Below are 8,971 nucleotides of genomic sequence, written 5' to 3'. Positions count from 1 at the left end.
GGCCAATCATTAAATCTTGAGGGTTGAGGCTGGAAAACTGATGGCTTGGCTTCTCACAGAAAATGCAGTCCAAGTGACACACAATATGAAAACATCACATGGAAATTTCCAAAAACATGTGATGTGAAAATGCCAACTTAATTAAAATATACATTTTTTTAAAATTTCCAGATGAAAATATGATTGGCAGTAAAGCTGATCTATTTTGCCTGTATAGCAAGATTTGGAATTCATTTAAATTAAAGGACCAGACCAGTGTCACCTTTCCCAATTTTTGGTGCTGCATGTCAAATAAAGTATTGTTACAGGAGCAGTGAGCTAAGTAGTTGTTTGTAATAATGCTTTACATTGGTAATGAGGAAAGTTTTAAGAGTTTTGAAAACAAATTGATGTTTACCCTTTAAAGGACAAATTCTACTGGTAGAAATATGAATGGGGCTTCTGTTGACATCAATGGAAACCATATGCTCAAAGGAAGAACGCAGCTCATAATCTTGTTATCTCCAAATAGGGAAGGAGAGCCTGGTCAACCAGAAAATGGGCATTTCTCGTCTGAACAGGGATTCTCCAATCTGGGTCTAAAAGTTTGGAATTCATAAAAAGTTCAGATCAAGAAGTACCACTTCAGAAAAATGAGGGGTTTTATTTGGTTTTATCCCCACTTTGCTTTCAAAACTGTTGCCTTTTCCCTTTACCAAATAGAATACTGATTGCCCTACCATTTCAGAAAGGGCCGGGGCAGGAGTCTCACCAAGGAGAGTTTTTTGAGACACATCTGAGTAGAAATATCAGGCAATGAATCTATCTTACTATATGAGGATGACTCATTGAGTCCACAGCCACTCTCCAGTAATTATTGAATACATGAGAATCAAAAGGAGGAATGACAATAGCTGGGAAAACAACAATGACAAAGCAACTATAAGAGATTATGGTTAACCCATCCCAAATTCTGCAGCTCTCCCCCCTTCTCTAGTACTTTCCATATTCCCAACCTCTTCCACCAAATTAAACTGACTGCCATCTCCAGTCCTCTCTGTGCCTGAGTCTGCTTTGTATGTTTTAATCCTAGACCTTCTATAGGAGTTTGTTTTCTCCTGCCTGCCCACCTGTAACTCTGTTGACATAGCCCAATAGACACTGAGGATGGCTCCTTCTATGATGGACAGGGGCAAAGCTTTTTCAACTGTGTTTGTGCTGCTGCTGCTGCTGGGAAAGCAGTAGAAGGAAAATAAACAGATCTGAAGGACAATAGTAGTGCTGCAGGCAGTGGAAGATAAACACAGCTGAGCAGTAAGAGAAAGATCAGTTCTTTAGCTTCTTTAAACTTTGAAATGGGTGGGGCAAACTTGAATCTAGTGAGCTGGTTACCTCCTGTCCCATTACAATTTATGTCTTTGATACAAAGAGGTGAGCTGAGGGTGGGGGGGGGCAGAGGGATTGAAAATAAGGAAAAGAGGGATTGAGAAGAAGGACGACACTGAGGGACTTAAAGAGAGAAGAGAGTGGGTTGATGAAAGTGGGGAGAATGAAGTTGTTGGTGTGACACTGGTTCACTAATCCTTCTCTCTACCTTCCCAGACAGTCTTTTTTCACTGTGGTGTAAATTACAATAGCAGATGTGGAATCTGTGAAGTAATTTCTTTTTGAAGAACTTAAAGTGCTCACCACTGGCTTGTTAAGACACCATAACACTAGCAATTATAAAGTGCTCTAAGAAATGCTGGCTGATGGGCAACTCGGGTAGCAAAGAGAATTTTTTTTCTTTTCAAAAACTGGTTACAAATGATTTTACGGTTCTCAATGCACTAAAGCGTTCTCTTACGCAGAGGCCTGAATTATGAAAACTATTCTTCTGCTTCAGAGACACTAGAGAATAGGACTGCCTGACTTTTGCTTAATGAGAGAGCAATTAGGATAGCTATACATTCAAGTTGCACTCAGCACCTTAATGTTGTTTTTTTTATTAATGTATAAGAGTTGTGGCTGTTTGTTTCAGGAGGGATGCATTCTATACATGCAACTCCCATTAATATCAGTGGAAGCTCTGCATATAGATTAAGATAGTATGTTACTCTATATGCTTTTTATTTGTTTCTGGAAATTGCGCACATTCTGTTCTAGGAAATTTATTTAGCACATTTGTAGGAGCTGGAGCTGGGGCTGATAGTGAAGGTGGACAATAATATGGGTTGCAGTATTGTGTTTATTGATAGACTTTTCCAGTGCCTTGCAGAGATTCTTTCCATTAAATTAGGCTTGAATAAAGACTAGGAGTGGATGGGTCATTACACAAAGTAAAACTATTTCCCCCATGTTTATTTCCCCCCACCACTGTTACTCTCACCTGCTTGTCAACTATTGGAAATGGGCCATCCTGATTATCATTACAAAAAGTTTTTTTCTCCTGCTGATATGGCTCACCTTAATTGATCACTCTCATTATAGTGTGGATGGCAACACTCATTGTTTCATGTTCTCTGTGTGGTGTGTATATATATATACTTCCTACTGTATTTTCCACTGCATGCATCCGATGAAGTTGGTTTTAGCCCACAAAAGCTTATGCTCAAATAAATTTGTTAGTCTCTAAGGAGCCATACTTTAATACTTAGCATTAGTTTGTAGTATTGCATATGTAACTATTTAAAACAGAGCTTGCAAACCACATCAAAAGTCTCTAGATGGGTATTTTTGCTGTTGCTTGTATTTGATTCCCACAGCCATCTGCCACTATGTAAGCTTATTTTCTGTTCTTATTTGTGCAAAGAAAATTATCAAACCTTAAGTCCATTGTGAATACCTCGAGAACAGCACTATTGTTTTATCATTTAGCCATATGTTTTGGGTAAATCTTACCATAAAATTCAGCTGCAGCTCAGAACTGTGTTCAGTACACTTTAAACTTTATAAAATCTTCCATATGTAAAGCAAATTAACCAGCATATCGTGGCACATGGCTATTGTGCTGACAGGAGACTGTGGTGCTGCTCTTGTGTTGTGTTGGAAGGTGGCTATCCTTTGCAAAGAACAGATTGGGCTATGCATTCTGTGCTTAATGCCCTTTCAGAGCTGTGACCTGAGAGGCTAGGAGTTGGGGCACCTGAATAAAGAGGTGACATTTTAAAAGTCTAGATGGCTTGAGAAACAAAAAAATAATAATTTAAAACTCTGTGTTGGCTTTAGGCACAAGCAGTGCAAGATGCTTCTTAGTTAGTTCTTAGGACCCTGCACTTCTGTAGGCTTTGCAATGCTGCACTGACTTTGGGAACTGAGCAGTTGACTCACTCTGGCAAGGGCCATGGAAGGGAGGAAACTCGGGGTCAAAGATTTAAACTACTTTCAAATTTCAGCCCATGGTATTGAAATGAATGAAATCTGACCCATGAGTTTCTGGTAGTTAATGCCAACCATCAGCTCAGCTTCAGTAACCTCACCCTGCTGTGGTTTCTGACATCAGTCAATTTGTTGTTTTCAAAAAGACCAAAAAAAAGCTATCTCGGCAAAAGCATTTGATGATAGACTATATATTATTTGCGTAATTACAGGATATAGAAATCGCAGTTCTGGAGCATCACTGAAAATCTTCTGCCTCTCTTCTGCTGTTGACAGATTCTATGCATGCTTAGGGATCACAAATCTTGTTATTGAGTGATCCTTAAAGTGTTTCTCTAATTTATTGTGTTCTGCCTGGAAATGGCCTTGCAAACATCCCCGGGCTTGCTGAGGGCCAAAGGTTCATTCAAAAACAGTCCGTGTTGCTTTTCCTTTTTTTTTTTTTTTCAGAAAGCTATCTTCACTGATGTCAAACTACTGCTCTAAGTGCTTTGTTATTATTGGAAAGGAAAAGAAAAAAGTTTTTCTCCTCTCCCTCCATTTGATTGCAAAATAGATTTTTGGGATTGATTTTCAAGAGCACAAATGGCTTTCATTAGCCATTGAGAGCCAATGGGAATTAGGTGCCCAAGTGCCATTTCTATTTTTGAAAATCTACTCTTCTATGTTTTTCATAAATGTTTGCAATTTTGCTTGATATAAGTTGTCAGTTTAGATCTTTACCAGTTTGGCTATGTATCTAATAATGGAATAAAAAAAATGGAGCTAGGAAATGCAGATCCTAGGTCGTTGCTACATTTAGGTTGTGGTTTGTATTTGGTCCTAGATAGTGTGTTGAAAAATTTTCTAGAAAACTTTGTTGAAAAATGCCATTTCATCAAAACAGATGTTTCAAGGAAGCATACTGATTTTGATGAAAATTTCACTGGGAAGGTTTATCAGACCCAGGATTGTGAGGGCAGGGGAGAGGAGGAAGAGGAAAACCCCAGAATAGTCAATAGCCTGATTAGTAGGGCTTTTAGTTAGACCCAGGTTCTAAATCAGGTAGGGAAGAGTCTTGAACTTGGGCCTCCCTAACCTAACCTGCCCTAACCACGGGCTATCAACTACTCTAGGGTGTGTCTCTGTGAGTGTGTGTGTGTTTTTTGACCAGAAATTCTATCCTGGACCTAAGAAACATTTCCTGACAAAAGTTTTGTCTAAACCAATATGTTTCTGTGACATACTTCAGTTTGGACAAATGAACATTTTCTGACCAAAAATGAAAAATACCTGACCAGCTCTAATAATGATCACCATCAGCACACATACTACAAATCAGAAGCCCCTCCAACAGTCCCATTATGCAAAACAAACATGCAGCCCGCCCCATCTCAGCCCTCCCTCAAAACCAGCTCTTACAGATGGACTTTGCAGTGTATCCAGATGGACAACATAGTAAGGCTACCTCAAGCCCAAGCTGGGAACTGAATTCCAAAGCTGATGTGCCCCATAGAGAATCCCCCATCTTTTTTAGACAGCCAAAAAACTGCCAGAAATCTAACCAGTTCCCAAGGTGATGATCTCAGTTTCGTTTTCACTAGACAGAAGTCTGCAGAACAAACAGAGCTTGTCACTACCATTGGCAGACCACTGTGTTATCATTGTTATTAATTATTTTGAGCTCTTATTTATTATTTATATTACTATAGTCCCCAGGAGCCCCATTCATGGCCCAGGACCCCATGGTGCTAGGTGCTGTACAAACACAGAATGATAAGACAGTCCTTGCTTGACAAGCTTACACTAAGTATAGGTCAAGAAACAGTGGATGGATATAAATAGGGGAGAATGGAATACAAAGAAACACTGAGACAATAATGGCTACCATGACAGACTGTTGTGGGCAGTGTAGTGAAGGCTGATATGATGGGCCGATCAGAGGAAGCATCGACTGCTTGACACTAAATGAGAGAGATAGGTGGGTAGGTGTGGGGGGCATAAATTGACTGTAAAGGGTCAGGAAAGTCAATACAAGCAGTTAGCTTTATGCAGTACAGAAGAGGGAGTCAATGGAGGGGTTCAAAAAGAAGTGCTCCATTTCAAAATGATAGGTAGGTAGAATAGTCTTTGCAGCAACAATATGAATGGATCTGAGGTAGGCCCTATTCCTTATTTTCAGCTTCCTCTGTGTTACTAGATCTGTCAATCTCTCTTGCGACAGGAAATATGGTTGTAGTGCAGAAGGGGTTTCAATTATCTTCTCATTTGCTGGAAATAATAAAAAACCTCAAGCTGACATGTGTCTCAGGAAGCATACATAGTCCATACCACAGAAACAAACAAACAACATTCCTTCAGCTCCAATATCCTGGTTGGGAAACCAAAAAGTGGCAGAACATCAGCAGCTGCATGATCTAACAGTCTTCCTTGCTGACACTGATGTGTACATGCTGGTGTGTCAAAGTGCATTGTGCGCTGACCAGCCATGACTGCATAAGTCCTAGAATGAAAAAAGTAAATTTAGAATTATGTAGGGATTTTATAAAGGTATGTATAGCTTTATATGTATATGTATATTTTTGCAAGAATCAAAACATTTTATAGAATTTTAAAGTACATTTTTATACTGGAATCACTTCACCCACCAAAGGAACATAACTGCCTTTGGGGTATAACATGGTAGGTGTGTTTGAGTAGCGATAATTGTTATGGAAAAATGATAGACATTGCTGCAGAGACCAAAGTTCATCCTCCGTCATGGAAAAAGTGGCTCTGAACTGCAGAGGGTGAGCTGCAGGTTGAAATGAACAGCAGGCTCTGATTTGCATTTTGTTACAGTGATGCAGGGTAAAATTTTCTAAAGTGCCTAAGGCCAAGATCCTCAAAGGTATTTAGGCACCTAACTCCCATTGAAATGGGAGCTAGGTGCCTAAATACCTTTGACTGAACGTAAGTATCTTAAGTCCCATTGAATTTCACTTCTGAAAATGTTGTCTCTTTTGCAAAGACCTGCACCTCAGTAAGGCAACACAGCAAGTGTTAAACTTCATCTAGGTGTGGTACACAGAATGCAAGTAAAGAAGTGAATAATAACACATACGATTGAAATTGCAAGGGAAATATACCTAAGCAGAATGTAATTATCTGAATTTGAATTTTAGCTAGGAGACAAGGGATAATAGCCTACCTTTCTGAAAATTGTCATGGGATCAATAACCACAAACAGGACCTTGGTTTCATGTCTCATCTAAAACACTGTCTCTCCAGTGTTACAATGCCCTGAAACATCATAGAAATGTATGGCTGGCAAGGTCTTCTAGTCCAGAACCATGCTGGGCCATTAGTTTTCTGTGCACTCAGGGAGAAGAGTACTTTCTTCACATTTATGTTCTGAAGCACTTAGGTGTTTGGTCAATATCAGTAGACCAGACCCCTGTTAATCTTACGTCTGCTTAGCTTGTGACAGATGATGGAATCTCAGCATCAGGTGCTTTTTCCCTTGCTTTCACAGATATTCAGCACATAATTTAGAGCTAATTTATTTTTAAATAGTGCAAATCACCTTTAAACACCTGCCTTCCAAATGGGAGGAGGCAGGCCTTTAAGAGAGATGGCTTCATTTACATGTATCTCACTGTGTATTTAGCAAGGGCGTATTTGACTCATTTTCATTTTTTGTTATGGCATCTGCAGTATATTTAGCTTCCTCTGACAGTAGTAACAGTTGTTTATATAAAATAAAATTAACTGTTTAAAGATTTAAGTCAATTTTCATGCTTCATTTTTGAGTGTATATTCCAGGAGAGAAAATTTCCTGTGCTTTGAAGGGAAAAAAGTACTTTTTTGGTGCCAAAGAATCATAGAATATCAGGGTTGGAAGGGACCTCAGGAGGTCATCTAGCCCAACCCCCTTCTCAAAGCAGGACCAATCCCCAACTAAATCATCCCAGCCAGGGCTTTGTCAAGCCTGACCTTAAAAACTTCTAAGGAAGGAGATTCCACCACCTACCTAGGTAACGCATTCCAGTGTTTTACCACCCTCCTAATGAAAAAGTTTTTCCTAATATCCAACCTAAACCTCCCCCACTGCAACTTGAGACCATTACTCCTCATTCTGTCATCTGCTACCACTGAGAACAGTCTAGATCCATACTCTTTGAAACCCCCTTTCAGGTAGTTGAAAGCAGCTATCAAATCCTCCCTCATTCTTCTCTTCTGCAGATTAAACAATCCCAGTTCCCTCAGCCTCTCCTCATAAAGTATGTGTTCCAGTCCCCTAATCATTTTTGTTGCCCTCCGTTGGACGTTTTCCAATTTTTCCACATCCTCCTTGTAGTGTGGGGCCCAAAACTGGGCACACTACTCCAGATGAGGCCTCACCAATGTCGAATAGAGGGGAACAATCACATCCCTTGATCTGCTGGCAATGCCCCTACTTATACATCCCAAAATGCCATTGGTGGTCTTGGCAACAAGGGCACACTGTTGACTCATATCCAGCTTGTTGTCCACTGTAACCCCTAGGTCCTTTTCTGCAGAACTGCTGCATAGCCATTCGGTCCCTAGTCTGTAGTGGAGCATGGGATTCTTCTGTCCTAAGTGCAGGACTCGGCACTTGTCCTTGTTGAACCTCATCAGATTTCTTTCAGCCCAATCCTCTAATTTGTCTAGAGCCCTCTGTATCCTATCCTTACCCTCCAGCATATCTACCTCTCCTCCCAGTTTAGTGTCATCTGCAAACTTGCAGAGGGTGCAATCCGCACCATCCTCCAGATCATTAATGAAGATATTGAACAAAACCGGCCCCAGGACTGACCCTTGGGGCACTCCACTTGATACCGGCTGCCAACTAGACATGGAGCCATTGATCACTACCCATTGAGCCCAATGATCTAACCAGCTTTCTATCTACCTTTTAGTCCATTCATCCAATCCATAGTTTTTTAACTTACTGGCAAGAATACTGTGGGAGACTTTATCAAAAGCTTTGCTAAAGTCAAGGTATATCATGTCCACCACTTTCTCCATATCCACAGAGCCAGTTATCTCATCATAGAAGGCAATTAGATTAGTCAGGCATGACTTGCCCTTGGTGAATCCTTGCTGACTGTTCCTGATCACTTTCCTCTCCTCTAAGTGCTTCAGAATTGATTCCTTGAGGACCTGTTCCATGATTTTTCCAGGGACTGAAGTGAGACTGACTGGCCTGTAGTTCCCTGGATCCTCCTTCTTCCCTTTCTTAAAGATGGGCACTTCATTAGCCTTTTTCTAGTCGTTCGGGACTCCCCTGCTCGCCATGAGTTTTCAAAGATAATGGCTAATGGCTCTGCAATCACATCCGCCAACTCCATTAGCACTCTCGGATGCAGCGCATCTGGCCGTATGGACTTGTGCTCGTCCAGCTTTTCCAAATAGTCTTTCTTCACAGAGGGCTGGTCACCTCCTCTCCATGCTGTGCTGCCCAGTGCAGTAGTCTGGCAGCTGACCTTGTTCGTGAAGACAGAGGAAAAAAAATGCATTGAGTACATTAGCTTTTTCCACATCCTCTGTAACTAGGTTGCCTCCCTCATTCAGTAAGGGGCCCACACTTTCCTTGACTTTCTCCTTGTTGCTAACATACCTGAAGGAACCCTTCTTGTTACTCTTAACATCT

This window comes from Dermochelys coriacea, chromosome 1 (genome assembly GCF_009764565.3).
Source record: "Dermochelys coriacea isolate rDerCor1 chromosome 1, rDerCor1.pri.v4, whole genome shotgun sequence".
In the NCBI taxonomy this organism is placed as follows: Eukaryota; Metazoa; Chordata; order Testudines; family Dermochelyidae; genus Dermochelys; species Dermochelys coriacea.
The sequence above is the reverse complement of the archived record's forward strand: the minus strand, read 5'-3'. Positions refer to the sequence as shown.